Genomic DNA, 10,132 nt, shown 5'->3' on the forward strand with positions numbered 1-10,132 from the left:
TGGAAAACCACGACCAACGTTCCTTCTAGTGGACGGAAAACAGTCCCATGATATCGCAAAATTAAAAAAAAAAATATTCGGGACGGCCGTTGAGAAAGAGGTTGTTATATTCACCAGCAAAAGCATTCCACGGATGGACATAACAAGAAGTTTCCCTTTCCAAATGCCGCCCCTGTGGGGAAGGGCGGCCGGTGCGAGCCCTTTGCTTGCTTGAAATGCTTCTGATGCATTTTCCAACGAGTCTAGTCATTGGCTCGCTAGAGACAAATGTTTGCCAGACAAGACTTTGTTTCATTTCTACTGCGTTTACATTCACGAAACAATTCTGCCCAGAGGAAAAGCCACCAGACATTCTACTTCTCCAAAATGGCATCCATAATTCTGTTACCATATTTTCCCCATGGTATTCCAATATCGTTCATTTCCCGGGGCACCTGCACTCCAGCAGTGACTGTCTCCAGGGCTGGGGTGTATCTGTACGAGGCTACATAAGCCTGCAAATTAGGAAAAGAGAGAGGAACACAGGGAGACACAGAGACATAGAGACAGAGACTATAATTAGGAGACCTTAATTTGAGCCCTTCAAAATGGTGAGCCAAAGAATCTATCAGACTGTCAGAATTTGGCTTTTCTCTCTCTCTCTTTTTTTTTTTTTTTTTAGAATTTGGCTTTTTTCAAGTGCTCGCATCCCTATGGAAAAAAAACAATTTTTTTTCCCTAGTGAATACATGGCAAATCCTGTCAGTGGTGAAATCCAAGAGGTGAGACTGCTTTCTCTGAAAACGTAGCTGGGGGAAAAGTCAAGCGATTAGGTGGAGAAGTAGCCACCTTGAAAACCAAGTTTACTTGAGTAGGTGAAAGAGGAGAGACAAGAGGTCCCCTCGTGGGTCCTCCCCACCTCCATGAATATTTTCGGATCCACGCTGAGTCCTTTTAAAACACGCACACTGAAATTCTATCCTTAACAAATGCTATCCCAAGGATGCATTAGCACTTGTTCTCTATCTGTAAAATCATCGAGGGTGACCTCGACAGCCGGGCGATGCCAGGAGGAGGAAGGATTCCAGGAAGAATTCATGGCAAGAGGAGCTGGGGGGAGGCGAAATTTGCTGCCCTGGTGGCAAGGGGCAGGAGCCTGGTGTTGTCTCTGAGCAGGGAGAACAAGAGACAGAGAGGACTGAAGTGACCCACCCACGATGCCATGAACCCACTGACATGGGGAATTGGTTGGCAAGGACAATTGTTTCGAAACTTGCTTCTTTACATGGCACAAGGAAAAAGAGATGATAAAGTACCAAATTCTGGCGAAATTTCATTTCATACAAGGAAGGTTACCTGGCCAGGAAGCTCCCTGGAATTAAAAAGATGTATTAAGTCAAACAAAAGCATGCACATAGATCACTCAAAAATTACTATAAGGTTTGGGGCACCTGGATGGCTCAGTGGGTTAAAGCCTCTGCCTTCAGTTTAGGTCATGATCCAAGGGTGCTGGGATCGAGCCCCGCATTGGGCTCTCTGCTCAGCGGGGAGCCTGCTTCCCTCTCTCTCTCTGCCTGCCTCTCTGCCTACTTAAGATCTCCGTCTGTCAAATAAATGCAAAATCTTTAAAAACAAATTACTACCAGGTGGGAAAGACAAGATGGCAGAGCAGTAGCCGACTGAAATGACATCAGGTCGCAAGAGATCAGCGAGATAGTCATCAAACCATTCCGAACACCTACAAACCCAACAGGAGACCGAAGAGAAGAAGAGCAGTGATTCTAGGAACAGAAAATCGACCACTTTCCGGAAGGTACGACGTGCGGAGACGTGAATCTGAAGCGACAGGAAGATAGACCGTGGGGGGAGGGGCCGGCTCCTGGCAAGCGGCAGAGCACAAAGTCAGAACCTCTAGAAGTCTGCTCCAGTGAGGGATGTCGCTCCAGAGACTAAGCGGGTGTGGAGCCCTCACGGGGACAGCGTGGTCTCAGGTCCCGCGGGGTCACAGAACGACCGGGGGTTCTGAGTGTAGCACAGCTCGCAGGTATCAGAGCGGGAAAGCTGGCAGAGACGGAGCCGAGGAGTGAGCTCTCAGCTCGAGGTGACTTTACACCGTGATCCATGGCACAGTCAGGACACTGCTCTTCCAGCAGGGACCCTAAAGGGGCAGATCCGGGGACACTCACCTTCCTTCTCTGGAGGCAGGGATCTGTGGGGTCTGGAGACTCCAGGCAGGCTGTGCACCAGAGACAGAGACACTCGGTCACAGGCCGGGTGAGCTCGCAGCGCAGCTGGAGACCAGGGAGACGGGAGGGACTGAGCGCTTTTCTCCGAGGGCGCACTGAGGAGCGGGGCCCCAGCTCTCGGCTCCTCCCGGCGGAGACTGGGCGGCCGCCATCTTCGTTCCCGTCCTCTGAGCTCTACGGAGGGCGCTCAGGGGACGAAAGCTCCGAGCGCGAACCCCGAACCTGAGCAGATTACTTAGTCTGGCCCCTGGCAAGGGCGTTGCAATTCCGCTTCGGGCAAAGATGCTTGCGAATCTGCAGAAGATCAGCAAAAATCCCAGCAAGACCAAGCTCACGGGTCAAGGAGAACAGTGGAATTCCAGAGGAGAAAGCAAAGCCTGGAATTCATGGCTCTCTCCCCATGGTTCTTTAGGCTTGCAAAGTTAATTAAATTTTTTTTATTTTATTTCTTTCTTATTCTAATTTTTTTAATGTTTCCTCTTTCCTCCTTTAATGTTTTTTAACTAGTATATCTTAACAATATCTTTCTTAAAAAAAATCTTTTTAAACCTTCATTATTATAGTCATATTTTATCCTTCACTATATTTAACTGTTTGGGGGTATACATAAACGGTTTTATTTTTTTTTGTCTAAAAAATTTTGGGATACAATTTCTTCTAATAAATCAAAATATACCCTAAATCTAGCACAGAGCTTTTTTCCAGTTTCCAGCCTGGGCACATGCTACACCCCCCCCCTTTTTTTTCTTCTTTCTTTTTCCATCCAACTTATCAATTCCTTTTCTAGAATTTTTTTTTAAATTTTCATCTTTACAGTCATATTCCACCCCTTCATCGTGTTTACCCTTATTTTTGTGTATAAGTGTGTGTGTGTGTGTGTGTGTGTGTTTCTTTCTTTAAAATTTTGGAAGGTAGTTTCTTCTAAGAGACCAAAATACACCCCAAATCAAGTGGGTAGCTCTGTCCTATTCACCAGTCTAATATATATATATATATTTTTTTAATTTCTTTTTACCCCCTTTCTTCTATTTTGGGGTCTCCTCTGATTTGGTTAGCATACATTTTTCTGGGGTCTTTGCCACCTTTTAGTATTTTATTCTCTCATTCATATATTCTTATCTGGATAAAATGACAAAGCGGAAAAATTCACCACAAAAAAACGAACAAGAGGCAGTACCGATGGCTAGGGACCTAATCACTATGGACATTGGTAATATGTCAGATCTAGAGTTCACAATGACGATTCTCAAGGTGCTAGCTGGGATCGAAAAAGGCATGGAGGGTATTAGAGAAACCCTGTGTGGAGAAATAAAATTCCTTTCTGGAGAAATAAAAGAACTAAAATCTAACCAAGCTGAAATCTAAAAAGGAATTAATGAAGTACAATCAAGAATGGAGGCTCTTACTGCTAGGATAAATGAGGCAGAAGAGAGAATTAGTGATATAGAAGACTAAATGACAGAGAATAAAGAAGCTGATCAAAAGAGAGACAAACAACTACTGGACCACAAGGGGAGAATTCGAGAGACAAGTGATACCATAAGATGAAACAATATTAGAATAATTGGGATTCCAAAAGAAGAAGAAAGAAGGGGGGGAGCAGAAGGTATATTGGAGCAAATTATAATAGAGAATTTCCCCAATATGGGAAAGGGAACAAGCATCAAAATCCAGGAGACACAGAGAACCCCCCTCAAAATCAATAAAAATAGGTCCACACCTCGTTATCAAATAGTAAAACTTACTAGTCTTAGGGACAAAGAGAAAAGCCTGAAAGCAGCTAGGGACAAGAAGTCCGTAACACACAATGGTAAAAATATTAGATTGGCAGCAGACTTATCCACAGAGACCCGGCAGGCCAGAAAGAACTGGCATGATATATTCAGAGCACTAAATGAGAAAAACATGCAACCAAGAATACTATATCCAGTGAGGCTATCATTGAAAATAGAAGGAGAGATAAAAAGCTTTCAGGACAAACAAAAATTAAAAGAATTTGCAAACACCAAACTAGCCCTGCAGGAAATATTGAAAGGGGTCCTCTAAGCAAAGAGAAAGCCTGGAAGTAGTAGATCAGAAAGGAACAGAGGCAATATACAGTGACAGTCACCTTACAGGCAATACAAAGGCAGTGAATTCAAATCTCTCAATAGTTACCCTGAATGTAAATGAGCTAAATGCCTCAATCAAAAGACACAGAGTATCAGAATGGATAAAAAAACAAAACCCATCAATATGCTGTCTGCAAGAAACTTATTTTAGACCTGATGACACCTCCAGATTTAAAGTGAGGGGATGGAAACTATATACAGAAACTATATACAGTGACAGTCACCTTACAGGCAATATAATGGCACTAAATTCATATCTTTCAATAGTTACCCTGAATGTGAATGGGCTCAATGCCCCAATCAAAAGACATAGCATATCAGAATGGATTTAAAAAACAAAACAAAACAACAACAACAACAAAAAAAACCATCAATATGCTGTCTACAAGAAACTAATTTTAGACCCAAAGACACCTCCAGATTTAAAGTGAGGGGGTGGAAAACAATTTACCATGCTAATGGACATCAGAAGAAAGCTGGGGTGGCAATCCTTATATCAGATAAATTAGATTTTAACCCAAAGACTATAATGAGAGATGAGGAAGGACACTATATCATACTCAAAGGGTCTGTCCAACAAGAAGACCTAACAATTTTAAATATCTATGCCCCTAACAAGGGAGCAGCCAACTATATAAACCAATTAATAATAAAATCAAAGAAACACATCCACAATAATACAATAATAGTAGAGGACTTTAACACCCCCCCTCACTGAAATGGACAGATTATCCAAGCAAAAGATCAACAAGGAAATAAAGGCCTTAAATGACACACTGGACCAGATGGACATCACAGATATACTTGTAACATTCCATCCCAAAGTACAACAGAATGCACATTCTTCTCTTGTGCACATGGAACATTCTCCAGAAAAGATCACATCCTGGGTCACAAATCAGGTCTCAACCAGTACCAAAAGATTGGGATCATTCCCTGCATATTTTCAGACCACAATGCTCTGAAGCTAGAACTCAATCACAAGAGGAAAGTTGGAAAGAACTCAAATACATGGAGGCTAAAGAGCATCCTACTAAAGAATGAATGGGTCAACCAGGAAATTAAAGAAGAATTGAAAAAATTCATGGAAACAAATGAGAATGAAAACACAACTGTTCAAAATCTGTGGGACGCAGCAAAGATGATCCTGAGAGGAAAGTATATAGTGATACAAGCCTTTCTCAAGAAACAAGAAAGTTCTCAAGTACAAAACATAACCCTACACCTAAAGGAGCTGGAGAAAGTACAGCAAAGAAAGCCTAAACCCAGCAGGAGAAGAGAAATAATAAAGATCAGAGCAGAAATCAATGAAACAGAAACCAAAAGAACAGTAGAACAAATCAATGAAACTAGGAGCTGGTTCTTTGAAAGAATTAGTAAGATTGATAAACCCCTGGCCAGACTTACCAAAAAGAAAAGAGAAAGGACGCAAATAAATAAAATCATGAATGATAGAGGAGCGATCACAACCAACACCAAAGAAATACAAACAATTATGAGAACATATTTTGAGCAACTCTACGCGAGGAAATTTGACAATCTGGAAGAAATGGATGCACTCCTAGAGAGCTATAAACTACCAAAACTGAACCAGGAAGAAATAGAAAACCTGAACAGACCCATAACCAGTAAGGAGATTGAAGCAGTCATCAAAAATCTCCCAACAAACAAGAGCCCAGGGCCAGACGGCTTCCCAGGGGAATTCTACCAAACATTTAAAGAAGAATTAATACCCATTCTCCTGAAACTGTTCCCAAAAAATAGAAATGGAAGAAAAACTTCCAAACTCATTTTATGAGGCCACCATTATCTTGATCTCAAAACCAAAGATCCTTCACCGAAAAGGAGAATTACAGACCAATATCCTTGATGAACGCAGATGCGAAAATTTTCACCAAAATACTAGCCAATAGGATCCAACAGTACATTAAAAGGATTATTCATACGACCAAGTGGGATTTATTCCAGGGCTGCAAGGTTGGTTCAACATCCACAAATCCATCAATGTGATACAATACATTAATAAAAGAAAGCACAAGAACCATATGATATTCTCAATAGATGCTGAAAAAGCATTTGACAAAGTACAGCATCCTTTCTTGATCAAAACTCTTCAAAGTGTAGGGATAGAGGATACATTCCTCAATATCATCAAAGCCATCTATGAAAAACCCACAGTGAATATCATTCTCAATTAGGAAAAATTGAGAGCTTTTCCACTAAGGTCAGGAACATGGCAGGGATGTCCATTATCACCACTGCTATTCAACATAGTACTAGAAGTCCTAGCCTCAGCAATCAGACAACAAAAAGAAATTAAAGGCATACAAATCGGCAAAGAAGTCAAACTATCACTCTTTGCAGATGATATGATATTTTATGTGGAGAACCCAAAAGAGTCCACTCCAAATCTGCTAGAACTCATACAGGAATTCAGTAAAGTGTCAGGATATAAAATCAATGCACAGAAGTCAGTTGCATTTCTATACATCAACAGCAAGACAGAAGAAGGAGAAATTAAGGAGTCAATCCCGTTTACAATTGCACCCAAAACCATAAGATACCTAGGAATAAACCTAGCCAAAGAGGCAAAGAATCTGTACTCAGAAAACTATAAAGTACTCATGAAAGAAATTGAGGAAGACACAAAGAAATGGAAAAACGTATTGCTCATGGATTGGAAGAACAAATATTGTGAAAATGTCTATGCTACCTAAAGCAATCTACACATTTAATGCAATCGCTATCAAAATACCATCCATTTTTTTCAAATAAATGGAACAAATAATCCTAAAATTTATACGGAACCAGAAAAGACCCTGAATAGCCAGAGGAATGTTGAAAAAGAAAGCCAAAGTTGGTGGCATCACAATTCCAGACTTCAAGCTCTATTACAAAGCTGTCATCATCAAGACAGTATGGTACTGGCACAAAAACAGACACATAGATCAATGGAACAGAATAGAGAGCCCAGAAATAGACTGTCAACTCTACGGTCAACTAACCTTCGACAAAGCAGGAAAGAATGTCCAATGGAAAAAAGACAGTCTCTTCAACAAATGGTATTGGGAAAACTGGACAGCTACATGCAGAAAAATGAAACTGGACCATTTCCTTACACCACACACGAAAATAGACTCCAAATGGATGAAAGACCTCAATGTGAGACAGGAATCCATCAAAATCCTTGAGGAGAACACAGGCAGCAACCTCTTCGACCACAGATGTAGCTACTTCTTCCTAGAAACATCGCCAAAGGCAACGGAAGCAAGGGCAAAAATGAAATATTGGGACTTCATCAAGACCAAAAGCTTTTGCACAGCAAAGGAAATAGTCAACAAAACCAAAAGACAACTGACAGAATTGGAGAAGATATTCACAAATGACATATCAGATAAAGGGCTAGTATCCAAAATCTATAAAGAACTTATCAAACTCGATACCCAAAACACAAATTATCCAATCAAGAAATGGGCAGAGGACATGAACAGACATTTCTGCAAAGAAGACATCCAGATGGCCGACAGACACATTAAGAAATGCTCAACATCCCTTGGCATCAGGGAAATACAGATCAAAACCACAATGAGATACCACCTCACACCAGTCAGAATGGCTAAAATTAACAAATCAGGAAATGACAGATGTTGGCAAGGATGCAGAGAAAGGGGAACCCTCCTACACTGTTGGTGGGAATGCAAGCTGGTGCGGCCACTCTGGAAAACAACATGGAGGTTCCTCAAAAAGTTGAAAACAGAGCCACCCTATGACCCAGCAGTCGCACTACTGGGTATTTACCCTAAAGATACAAATGTAGTGATCTGAATGGGCACGTGCACCCGAATGTTTATAGCAGCAATGTCCACCATAGCCAAACTATGGAAAGAACCTAGATGTCCATCAACACATGAGTGGATAAAGAAGATGTGGTTCATATATACAATGGAATAGTATGCAGCCATCAAAGAAATGACATCTTGCCATTTGCGACGACGTGGATGGAACTAGAGGGTATTATGCTGAGCAAAATAAGTCAATCAGAGAAAGACAATTATCATATGATGTCCCTGATATGAGGAATTTGAGAGGCAGGGTGGGGGGCTTGGGGGTGGAGAAGATAAAAATGAAACAAGATGGTATCGGGAGGGAGACAAGCCGTAAGAGACTCTAAATCTCACAAAACAAACTGAGGGTTGCTGGGGGGAGGGGAATAGGGACAGGGTGTTGGGGTTATGGACATTGGGGAGGGTATGTGCTATGGTGAGTGCTGTGAAGTGTGTAAGCCTGATGATTCACAGACCTGTACCCCTGGGGCAAATAATACATTATATGTTAATAAAAATAATTAATAAATAAAATTACTGTGAAAATGCTCTTCTCCATCCCTCCAAACCCCATCCCATCCCATTCACCCACAAAGCAACAACTTTCTGCTCTTACCTATTTCTTCTGTGATTTACCTGCATATTTCTAAAAAATAAGCGTGTACTGTTATTTTTTCATTACTTCATTTTAGTCATTTTGTCCACTTCGATTATGGTGGCTGAGGATTTGGCTGGCTAATACCCCAGTTAAACTCCTCCCTCTCCCTTCAATCTAGAGATTATGATTATTGTTTAGAGTCTTTACATTACGGCTTCCTATGTTCTCTGCAAGCGATGGCTGCATTTCCTTTCTTGTACAACTCTGAACATGTTCTGGAATTAGTAACTGTCCTGTGCCATTGCTTGGTGCTGTAGGGACATATGCCGATTGTTTCCACCTGTGTTCCAGTGTCTGCTGGGGCTTCTGCCAAGTGTTTGGGCTCACAGAGACACCTCACCCACCCCATCTCGCCACCCAGAGCACACCTCTGCCCACCCTGCCCCCTCCTCCTTCCGAAGACGCTGGTTTGATCTTGAAACGGGCACACAGCTATGATCCTGAAACGACCCTCCCGCCCCATAACCTCTCTCCAGGCTGGATCTCGTCTATCCCTGGTTTGCTACTTTGCATTTTGCAACACATTTTCCTGGAGCTTCCCAGGAGAGCCATGCCAGGTACCTATTTTCCATCCCCATGTGATTAATAATTTGCTCATTCAGTCCTCTTTGTTCTACCTGAGTGAGAGCTGCCTGCATTGGACCGTCCCTCAGATTGTCCTTCTCTCTGCACGTTCTCTCTGGTTCTGCCCTCTGAGGGAAACGTGGCTTGCCCTTGGTCTCTGGCTCTTGGGCGGTGACCTGTTCTCTGCAGAAACTTTCAGCTCAGCGCTGTCGACTGCAAAGAGGACGTGAGCCCCAGAGTTGATTTTCCAATAGCCAGCCTTGAAAAGTAAAAAGCAGAATGAATTTTACGAACATATTTTGTTTAATCCAATATTTTAAAAATGGAATCATTTCACCCTGTAATCGATATAAGAATGATCGATGAGCTGTTTCAGCTTGACCGTGTCTCGGAATGCGGGTGTGCATTTTACACTTCCAGCACGCCTTGTCATTCCATTCTCTGGGCTCTGCTCTCTGTCCTTCCAGAAGCCTTCTGGAACCATGCCTCCCTACGCCATTGATGCCACAGTGTTCTGCTAACACTGTAGATCCTACAGTCACTCCCTTGGCTGCTTCATGCCATGGTTGTTTTGGAACCCTACATGCCTAGTCACTCGGGAACATTTGAGACGCCCCGCGCCCAAACATTTGGGTGGAGAAGATAGTGTTTTTGGATACAGAGCTGGCCAGACTTTCTGGTGGGTGGCCATCACAAGGCCGGTCAGGTCAGTGCCTCGGATTTCTCCTGCTCTATGGACTGTGATCTGTC

Source organism: Martes martes (assembly GCF_963455335.1).
Source record: "Martes martes genome assembly, chromosome: X".
Classification (NCBI taxonomy): domain Eukaryota; kingdom Metazoa; phylum Chordata; class Mammalia; order Carnivora; family Mustelidae; genus Martes; species Martes martes.